The sequence below is a fragment of the Nyctereutes procyonoides genome, unplaced genomic scaffold (genome assembly GCF_905146905.1).
Source record: "Nyctereutes procyonoides isolate TBG_1078 unplaced genomic scaffold, NYPRO_anot_genome, whole genome shotgun sequence".
NCBI lineage: Eukaryota > Metazoa > Chordata > Mammalia > Carnivora > Canidae > Nyctereutes > Nyctereutes procyonoides.
Genome location: NW_026575045.1, coordinates 2,003,109 through 2,014,979, shown reverse-complemented (window position 1 = coordinate 2,014,979; position 11,871 = coordinate 2,003,109).

Below are 11,871 nucleotides of genomic sequence, written 5' to 3'. Positions count from 1 at the left end.
ATGCTTTTTTTCCAGAGCCACTAGTAGCTTTATAATTGTGCTTTGAATTGGTTTTCTGACACGGAATTGTAATCCAAATTCTGTAACTCTTTGGCAGAGAGTACTGTTTCTGATTCTTTTGTGGTGAGTTCTTCCTTCTCATCTTTTTGCTCAGTGCAGAATGGCTATGAGCAGGCTAGTCAAGAATATCAACCATGACCTAAGTAAATTTCACCCTAGATGATTCTGATGAGGTCAGAGACCAGATAATGAAAACAAAGATCAGAACAAAATAAAACAAAAGGACCACTAAAGTGAAAAACAAATTTTAAAACAAATTAGTAAAAAATAAAACACCAAAGAAGAAGAAAAAAAAAAGAAAAAAAGGAGAGAAAAAAGCAAAGTAAAGCGGGGAAAAAAAAGAAAGAAAAAGAGAAGAAAAAAAAGGGGAGGGACTGGGAGAAGGTGGTGGTGAAGAAGTTGTAGTGGAGGGAGAATGTAGTCTACCTGAGGGGTCCTAGAGGGTGATCCTCTTGCTCTGAGTATATTAAGTTCTGTATGTTAGAAGGTGCTCAGTCCCAAATTTATATAAACCAGAATTACTGTAGAGAGCTCCACCATTGACCACCAAAACAGAAATGAGATAAAAGATGGGGACAGAATGGGAATGAGGAATCTCAGAGAATGAACCAGCATGGTATACCACTTGGTTCTGGGTGCATGCTAGTCATATTTTAGAAGGTATTAACTTCTACCATTATAGAACAAAATGAAGCAGAGAAAACAACAACAAAAAACATATCTCATATATCTCCCAAAATTAAGTTGAGTATTTGAAGGGAATCTAGAAATGGAAAATATATCTAGGACCTGTAATTGGAGAAATATGAAAATCAAAAAGGAAGACACTTAAAAATGAAGAGCTGGGAAAATCTTGTAGTTAAGGTGGGAAAAGAGAAAAAAATTAGAAAATTTTAATCTGATATAAAAACGAGTTGTACTGGAAAAAAAATAGGAGGGTACCCTCTGGTTCTATATAGTATAAATCCCTCAACTTCCCCTGGAGCTTTCCAGCGCTGCTTGGTCAAGAACTTGCTCTTCCCCTGTCCTTCCAGCTGGTCTTCTGGGGGAGGGGCTGTTGTGCTGATTCTCAGGTGTGTGCACCTGGGGGAGCTGCTCCCATGGGGCAGTGGGAGCTGTTTACCCCATGAGGCCTCTGTCCCCTGGGGCCCCACCCCTCCCAGGCATGGGGTGACACCAGGAGGAACAATAACACTGGTGGGGGCCAGCTCTCCAACTCTGGAGTCAGCTCTGGAGTCAGCTCCCGGCAGTAACTACCACAGTCTCCCAGTCCGCACGGGCCTGGATGCTCCCTGGGGGTGCTGATCTGCACAGCTTGGGGGCGCCCGCGGCAGGAGAGTCCTCACTGTCCAGGGCCCTCCCCGCCTCCGCCTGTGGGTGGGGGGAGGAGCGCAGGATCCCCGGCTGTGTCCACTTGACGCCCTGGGATCGGGGCCTGTGCTGCTGGACCTGCGCTCCCGGGGCCGCCCCTCCCGTGGGGATCTGGGGCTCAGCCATCTCCATTCGGAGCCCCCGCCCAACCCCTGGCATCTCCCCGATGCTCCGGGGGTGTGAGCTCCAGCCCATTACCCGGATCCGCGGGGCTTGCGCTGCGCTTTCACCTGGGCGCCCCTCCTCTAAGTGACCCCAGGGATCTGGAGGCTTCCCTGCCCCTCCTGCGGTTCTGCCCGATTTCCTTGCTGAGCGCTTTTCCCTCTGGGAGGAATCCGGTGCGGATTTTTACGTTCCCGCTTCCCTAGGACTGGACTTTCCTGTCCCAGGCTCCACTGCCTGCGTTAATTGGGCTCTTCTCGCAGGGCCCCTCCCCTACTTGATTCGTTTTTATTGTATTTTTTCCCACCTTCCTACCTTGTTAGAAGCAAAAACCCTTCTCTCTGTAGCATTCCAGCTGTTCTCCCTTTAAATCTGAGGTAGAATTCGTAGGTGTTCAGGGTGGTTTGAAAGTTATCTAGGTAAATTGGTGGGACCAGGTGAGTTGAGACCCCTACTCTCCCGCAGTCTTGCCCCGCCCCAGAGAATGTTTTTTAAAGATCAATCCAAATGTCATGTATATATTTAGTGTTGTAATTTCTAATTGCTGCATATTATCACACAATGTGTTCTCAATTACCATATTTACTTCCAATTTTCTTAGTTTTAAACACTCAGGATGCCCCTAAATAGCACTATGATGAATAATCTTGTTCATTTTTTTAGGCATATACCTGAGAGTGGGATTCTTGGATCATCAAAGGAATTGAAGTTGCCCTCCAGGTAGGCTCTCATCCCAAGTGTGTGAAATGTCCCATTTCCAAGTTTCTAAATTTTACAATCTGTTAATATAAAGTGGTGTGTCATTATTATTTTGAGTTATTTTTCTCTGATGTCTAATTAAGCTAAGAATCTGTATATTGAATGTTTATGTTTTCCCTTTTGCAACTTGTCAATTTATACAATTTATTTTTTCTTGTTCATTTCTTACTTTTTCCTTTTTTTTTTTACTAAGCTCTTGTTAGTTTTTGATATTTGCAGATATTTTCCATTAATCTGTCGTTCACATATTAAAACTTTGCATGTCATGGGTTGTCGAATTAAAATTTTAATTACCATAAGTTTGATATTTTTTTTTCAACTTAAAGCATCTATGTTTTTGGAATCTTATTTAAGTTCTTCCCCATACCAAGGTTGCAAGGATATTCATTTTTTTTTAAGTTTTGTAAATTTATCTTTCACATTTAGATGATTTATCTTGAATTCAAATTTGCAATACAGTATGAGATTGAAATCTAGCTTTTCTTTTGCTCTACAGAGCAAAGCCAATTTCCCAACCCCTCAACTATACAGTGCATTTTTCCTCACCAATTTATAGTATAGTCTCTAATATAGAGTGTCTATAAATATATGGGTTTTTTAGTGAGCATATTGTTCTGTCTTACTGATCTGTTATCAAATCCTATACCTCATCTTACTCTTTTTATTATTATGGCTTTCTAGTGCATACTAGCATCTCACAGGCTGAGTCCCCCCTATTTGCTATTCTTGCTCAAGGTCACTCAGCAATTTGTGGATAGTTATTCTTACATAATTATTAGGACATATATGACAGGTTCTTCAAATAATTAATGTCAAATTTTGATTGGGATTGTAAAGAAATTGTAGATTGATTTGGGGGTAGAATCATCATCTTTACCTTTTTTCTTCATTTATTGAGGCTTTCTCCTCTGTCCTAAAATTAAACTATAAACACTCTGAATGAAATTTTTGCACAGTCTTTTCAGATTCATTTATGAGGTCTTTTTCCTTGTTTTTATTATCACAGTGAATGGTCCCTGCAGTAGCTTACAGGCTCAACTTGATCAAATTCAAGCTGTTTCTGAGAATTCTTCTCCCGGTGTATTTCTAGATTGGCTTGCATTGGTCAAATCTGTTTAAGGTTTGGAAGGCTGAAGTGAGGAGAAAACATTACTCCCTGAAGATAATTGCTGTTAGAGATAGTGATGGACACAGAGGCGTTGGGTTCTGGCTTGGTTTCAGTCATCTACTTCATATACAGTTCTTCCCAAGTGCTGACTTTTGACTAACTGTAGTCTCCTGTCCATGACTAGATTTTTAGCAACCCAGCAATTGCACTAACTACTAGGTATTTACCCACAGGATACAAAAATGCAGATTCAAAGGGGTACATGCACCCTGATGTTTATAGCAGCATTATCAACAATAGCCAGACATGGAAGGAGCCCAGGGTCCATAGACTGATGAATGATAAAGATGTGACACACACACACACACACACACACACACACACACACACACACACACACACTGGAATATTACTTAGCGTTAAAAAGAATGAAATCTTGCCATTTGTGATGACGTGGATGGAGCTAGACTGTATTATGCTAAGCGAAATAAGTCCCTCAGAGAAAGACAAATACCATATAATTTCACTCAACTGTGGAGTTTAGGAAACAAAACATGAATATATGAGAAGGGGGAAAAAAGAGAGGAAAACAAACAATAAGAGACTCTTCACTATAGAGAGAAAACTGAGGGGTGAAGGAGAGAGGTGGGTTGACTAAATGGGTGATGAGTATTAAGAGGGGCACGTGTGACGGGCACCAGGTGTATATGTAAGTGACGAATCACTAAATTCTCCTGAAACCAATACTACACTACAATACTACACTATATGTTAACTAACTAGAATTTAAACAAAAATTTGTATGAAAAAACATAATTAAAGCTTTAAAAAAATCTGCCAAAAAAGAGTAAAGTGTTTCTGGATTCACTTTTCTATTTTGTTAAGAGTATTTTATCTAAATTTATGAGAAATATTTGTTTAGAGTTTTATATAGTTTTGATTGGGACTGTAAGGAATAGTTTTATAGAGTTATAATTGGCTTATAGTTTTCTTTTTATTTTGATGTATTTAGTTTTGTTATCAGAGTAATACTGGCCTCAGAAAATGGTTTTGGAAGTGTGTTCTCCACTATATTTTAAAAGAGTTTGTGCAGTTTGTATTATTTCATCATAATTTAATAAAATTAGTGAGTGAAGCCATTTGTGCCCCGCATTTTCTTTGTAGGAATTTATTTTTTATAGTGAAATAAATTTATGTAATGGTAGAGAAGTAATCAGGTAATTTGTGTATTTCAATAAATTTGCCCATCTTATCTAAGTTGTGAAATTGATGGGTACAAATTTGGTTCTAATAATCCCTTATTATTGTTTTAAAATCTTCAAGGTAAAAGATAATGTCTTTTTCTACTGTTTATATTAGTAATTTGTGTTTTTGTTCTTTTCTCTGGATTTAGCTAGAGCAATTTTATTGATTTTCTTCAGAGAGACAGACTTTTATTTCACTGTACTACCCTATTTTTGTTTATTTTCTGATTTCTGATTTTCTGATTTTATCTTTAGTATTTCCTTCTACTATTACTTTGAGTTCAATTTCCTTGTTTTTTCTTGTTTCTTAATGTGAAAGTGTAAGCTACTGATTTTTAGGCCTTTTAATATAATATAAGCATACTTAAATTTGTAATTATGGAATATAAAACACTACTTAGCTATATCTCACAATTTTTGGTATGTTGTGTTTTTATTTTCATTCAGTAAAATATATATTTTCTAATATATCTTGTGATTTACTTTTTGACCTCTGGATAATTTAGTGTTATTTAATTTCCCATTGTTTGGATTTTTCTAGGTATCTTTCTCTTATTGAGATCTAGTTTAATCCCCTTGTGGTCAGAGAAGATATTACGCATAACCTCTTTTTTTTTTCTAAATTTATTGAAAGTAGAAGTAGTTGTATGACCCAGAATGTGGTCAATCTTAGATGAATGTTCCATGTGTGCCTATTTTTTAAAAATTTTACTTGTAGTAGACTGAATAATGACCCCAAAGATGTTAGATCCTAATTCCTGGGACCAGCAAATATTATCTTATTTGGCAGAAAGGCCTTTCCAGATGTGATTCAATTAAGAATATCACAATAGGAAGATTATCCTGGATTATACTGTGGACCTAATGTAATCACAAGAGTCCTTATAAAGGAAGAGAGAGGCAAGGGAATCAGAAGCATATGTAACTACAGAAGCAGAGATTAGAAGGATCTGGTTGATAGCTTTAAAGATGGAAGAGGACCATCAGAGGAATGTAAGACAGCCTTTAGAAGCTGGAAAAAGCAAGGAATATCTTCTCTAGATCCTCCAGAAGAAGTAATACACCATAAATTACAGATGTAAATAAAAATTTATTATCTTACAGTTCTGAAGGTCACCATTTTCACTGAACCAAGATGAAACTAATAGGAACCCATAGAAACTAATACTTGGTCATGTGATTGGCTTTTTAGCAAGTTATAATTCTCACTGCCTCTTTCTGAATTACCAAAGAGGTTAATAATTATCTGCCTTATAGGATAATCTTGAGAATTAAGGGGGATAATAAATACATTTAAAAGTGCAGCTCATTTCCTGCTACAAAGGAAGCATTCTGCAAAAACAAATCCCCTTTGCTTTCTTCACATGTTGGAAAGTACAGCATCATTATGGAGTTTTATTCAAGATGAATGACATAATTGAACAACACTTAATGATAAACCTCACAGAGGCACAGAAGGTGAGCAACCAGAGGCTGCTGCAATGATCTGGGTATGATTAATGAGCTCCTGGACTAGAGTGCTTAACAATGGGGATAGAAAAGAAAGAAAAAGTCCAACAGATTATTTAAGAAAAGATAGTAAAATATTTAGTATGGGAGGCAAGGAGATCAAGAGCCAAAGATAACCTAGCAAATGTGTTTCTGCCTGGACAAAATTCAAAAGCACTCTAAACCTTTGGATCTAGGGAGTAGATTAGCATCAGTAAAGCCCAGTGTCACAGCTTATCCTGAGCTAATGTGAGAAGTCTCTATCCCTCGTGCTCTTGACTATTACCTTCTGGATTGTTCCATTCTTCTCTGATAAACTCCTGACTGTATCAATGAATATTAGATATAGTCTAGAACAGTATTTTCCAAACTGTAATCCATGACTCATTAGTTGTCATGAAATCAACTTGATAATATAGGCACAGCATTTAAAAAAATGTAATAGGACAGGATAGAACAGAGAAAATATGTATACTTCATATATAGTAATGGTAGAAATTCTTTTCTTTTTAGTGTGTATGTGTATATGTTTTGGATTTCTTTTTTTTTTAAACTTTTTTTTAAATTTTTATTTATTTATGATAGTCACAGAGAGAGAGAGAGACAGAGACACAGGCAGAGGGAGAAGCAGGCTCCATGCACCGGGAGCCCGATGTGGGATTCGATCCCGGGTCTCCAGGATCGCGCCCTGGGCCAAAGGCAGGCGCCAAACCGCTGCGCCACCCAGGGATCCCTATGTTTTTGATTTCAATGCAAAATGTATTTCCTGTGGATGACTGTCAAAAATATTTGAAATATCTGGTATAAGAGGTATCAATATATCCATGCCTTTTTTAGACCAAGGAGGTCAGACTTTTGGGGAGTGTAGAGTTCAGAAGTTCCTTTCATTCTTCTGAGTGAAGCTGCCAGGGTTTGATCTCAAACTAGAAAAAGAGTAATAACCATTTGAATCTTCTACTAATTGACCTTTATAAGGCAACTCCACTAAGACTATGTGTTTTTGAAGTATGTCCTCAGATAACCTATAAATCACTTAATCAATAATAACCATTTATTTAAGACATATTTGAGAGATGCACATGACCGTGGAAAAGTTGGTTAGTTCATTATTAGTGTTGTCCTAAAGCTTTCATAGACATCTTTAAATTACTATAATTCCCAAATTAACTAATTTTACTAGAATCCACACTTCAGACGTGGCTTTATGATGGATATTTTATTTTTTTTATGATGGATAATTTAGATATCATTTACAATAAACTTTGGTAAAGACCTCAGTAGCCAAAATCACATGAATGTTGGTAAGGCATTAAAAGATAGAAAATTTCTTTAGGCCACTAGGAATTAGTCCCCCAAATAAGCATTACAAATAGAAGATATTTTTAAAATATCCTGAATTTCAGACTGCCTAATATCTTCATAAATCTTGGATTCTTACTTTATGGAAAGGTGGAAAGTTATTTGAAGTAAACAATTTAGGATACTAATTGCAATCACTTGAGAAATTAGTGATAGCATAAAGCTTTCCTTTATAAGTGAAGGCAAACTAATATAACAAAATTAAAATTGAAATGAATACTTGATAAAATGCTATTTAAATAAGGATTGGAATACTTTGGGAATTCTCACAAGCAAAATGATTGATGTAGTGTTATATTCAGTTTTTAAAGCATCAAGATAAATCTCAATGAGATAAAATGAGTGTTCAATTTTAAAATTAGTCATTATTTTTACAAAAAACCCATAAACAATCTTGGCATTAAAACAATGCTAGGTGATGCCATGATCAACTTTTATTTATTTCACATTCTTATTCCTAAATAGGATGCAGGAGATAATTTGTTACTTTATAAATTGTGTGTACCCAAGGAGAATATTATGGAAGTCATGGGGTGGATTTTTGGTCATAAACGTAGGATTTTTCTCATTTCATGGGAGTTAATGTTACCAGTCTCTTACTTTTTAGTTTTGAACAGGTTTCAAAACAAATCAACAGACACATTGAGACTTTGGTTATTTTGGGCTAGTGTGGGGTAACTGAATATTCTAGAAGATTCTGACACTGTGCCAAATGTCTTTAAGTTATAGAGTCATATTTTTTATGAAACTTTGAGATTTGCCAACAAGTCCTTTTTTTATTGTTACTCTACAATCAAAAGACTTGTCTACAGAGAGGTTGATAAAGGGCAGTCAAGTTTTTTGCACTGCATTAATTACATCATTAGGTGTCTGAGTATGGATTGACTTGTTCTCAAGACCTAAAAACTAAACACAGCTGAGAGCTAAATCCCATGACAAATGAAAGTTCTGTGCAAAGATAACAGGCAGTGTATAGCAAATGGAATTTCTAAAAACCACACTATCCTCTAATATACACCTGATAAATGGCCATCTAAAACTGTAATTTGTAAAAAAAAAAAAAAAAGAATTTAATTTTACTGCTTCAGGATAGCAAGGGTCAAAGAAAAAATGTAGCATATACATTAGAAGCAGAAAAGATTAATACATTCAATTTAGTGTTCAATGTAAAGAAATTTGGGGGAGGGGAATAAATGATAAAACTAGATTAAAGTTAATGCATTAGACTGTTCTCCCTGAGATTCTTTTTTTTTTTTAAGATTTTATTTATTTATTCAAGACAGACAGAGGGAGAGGCAGAGACACAGGCAGAAGGGAGAAGCAGGCTCCATGCAGGGAGCCCAACACGGGACTCGATCCCAGGTCTCCAGGATACCCCCCCCCCCCCGCCAAGGGGGTGCAACCGCTGGGCCACCGGGGCTGCCCCCTCCCCGAGATTCTTATTGAAAAAAAAAAAAACTTTATAGTATATGAGATCACATATTTAAATGCGGCCTTTAAGGTAAAATTAAATGTTAATGGATTAAAAATGGCAAAGTCCAACTGTAGTCCTCCTTTAGTACCCCCTGCAAGGAAGGTTCTTGCAATTAATTGTATTTTAAAAATAACTTATCATTATAATAAATAATGTCTTATTCAATAATAATAATTGTATTATACAAACAGTATTTTAAGTAAGGCTTATATTTTGCCCACTTGTGTTTTTTGTTGTTGTTTCTTTCTTAGTTTTATTATAGTCACGGACTTTATAGTCATTTTCCATGGAATTTAGAACTTGCTAAACCATATAAAGGCTTGACAAGAATTATGTATTCTTGGATTATGTATTCTTTTAAAAATAAATTTGATGTATAACATTGTTTAAGTTTAGAGTGTACAGTGTGTTACTTTGATACATTTATGCATTATACTATAATTGCCAATCTAGCCAAATTTATTACATTACATGATTATAGTATAATATTATTGTCTATATTCATTATACTGTGCATTAGGTCTTTATGGATTATTTACTACTTGTTTTAAGTTTCTACCCTTAAACATCACTATTCACTTCTCACATCCTGTAATAACCACCATTTACCCTGTTTTTTAAATAGGTTTAAATATTTTATTTTATTTTATTATTTTATTTTTTTAAGTAATGAGAGACAATGTGCATGTGAGCAAGGGTGGGGGAGAGGGGCAGAGGGAGAAGGAGAGAAAATCTCAAGTAGGATCCACACTAGGTGGGGCTCAATCTCAACTCCGAGATCATGACTGGAGACAAAATCAAGAGTTGGACCCTTGGGATCCCTGGGTGGCGCAGCGGTTTGGCGCCTGCCTTTGGCCCGGGGCGTGATCCTGGAGACCCGGGATCGAATCCCACGGCGGGCTCCCGGTGCATGGAGCCTGCTTCTCCCTCTGCCTATGTCTCTGCGCCTCTCTCTCTCTCTCTGTGACTATCATAAATAAATAAAAAAATTAAAAAAAAAAGAGTTGGACCCTTAACTGACTGAGCCACCCAGGTGCCCCAGGTTTAACTTTTTTAGAGTCCAAATATAAATGAAATCATGCAGAACTTGTCTTTCTCTGACTTTTATGTCTCTAAACATAATGTGCTCAAGGTCCATTCATGCTGCAAATGGGAGGATATCTTTCCTCCTCATGGCTGAATAATCTGTACATATCTTTTTTATCCATACATTCATTGATGGGCATTTGGCTATCTTGGCCATTGTGAGTAATGCCACAATAAACATGGAGGCACATATATTTCATTGAAATCCTGTCTTCATTTCCTCTGGGTATATACTTAGAACTGGAATTGCTGGATTATATGTAGATCTATTTTTAATTTTTTTGAAGAATCTCTATATTGTTTTCCATACAGGTTGGACCAATTTACATTTTCACCAACAATGCATAGGGTTCCTTTTTCACCACAATCTCACCAGCACCTGTTGTCTCTTATCTTCTTAATTATAGCCATTCTCACAGGCATGAGGTGATATCTCTTGTGGTTTTGGTGTGCATTTTCCTGGTGATTAGAGATGTGGTACATCTTTTCAAGTGTCTGTTGGCCATTTTGATGTCCTTTTGAGGAAAACATCTATTTAATTCTGCCAATTTTTAAATCAAATTGTTTGCTTTTTGTTATTGAGGGGACTAAGTTCTTATTTTTTTCTTTTTTTTCTAAGTTCTTTATATATTTTAGATATTAATCCCTTATCTATGGTTTGAAATTTTTTTCTTAAAAAAAAAAGAAAACATTTTCTTTCATTCTGAAGGTTGTCTTTTCATTTTTTAAATTTATTTTCTACTGTTGCAGAAATGTAATGAAGGCATTATATTAAAGTCTGACATACTTGAGAGTCACCAACAAATTCCTTTTTAAAATAATTAATTTTAGTATAATTAACATGCAGTGTTGTATTAGTTTCAGGTATACAATATAGTGATTCAATAATTCTATATATTACTCAGTGCTCATCAAGGTATGTGTACTCTTAATTCCCTTCACCTCTTTCACCCATCCCTCTACCCACCTCCTCTCTGGTAACCATCAGTTTGTTCTCAATAGTTAAGAGTCTGTTTCTTGGTTTGTTTCTTTTTTCCTTGTTCATTTGTTTTGTTTCTTAAATTCCACAAGTGAGTGAAATCCTATGGTATTTATCTTTCTCTGATTGAATTATTTCACTTAACATTATACTCTTTAGATCCATCCATTCTTTTTATGGCTGAGTAATATTCCATTGTATTTACATATGTATTTATACCACATTTTTTTATCCATCCATGGGTGGATAATTTGGCTATTTTAAATAATGTTACAATAAACATTGGGGTGCATATATCTTTTCAAATTAGTGTTTTCATATTTTTAGGGTAAATACCCAATAGTGGAATTACTGGATCATAGGTAGTTCTATTTTTACCTCTTTGAGGAATCTCCATACTGTCTTCTATAAGGCTGTGCCAATTTGCATTCCCACCAACAGTGCACGAGTGTTCTTTTTTCCTCACATCCTCACCAACACTTGTTTCTTGTGTTTTTTAAATTTTAGCCATTCGGACAAGTGCGAAGTGATATCTCATTGTGGTTTTGATTTATATTCCCCTGATGATTAGTGATGTTGAGCATCTTTTCATGTGTCTGTTGGTTATTGGGATATCTGTCTTGGAGAAATGTCCATTCATGCTTTCTGCCCATTTTTAATTGGATTACTAAAAGGCAACCTACAGAATGGGAGAAGATATTTGCAAATGACGTGTCAGATAAAGGATTATTTGTGGGGTTTTTTGTGGGGTTTTTTTTTGTGTGTGTGTTGAATTGTGTAA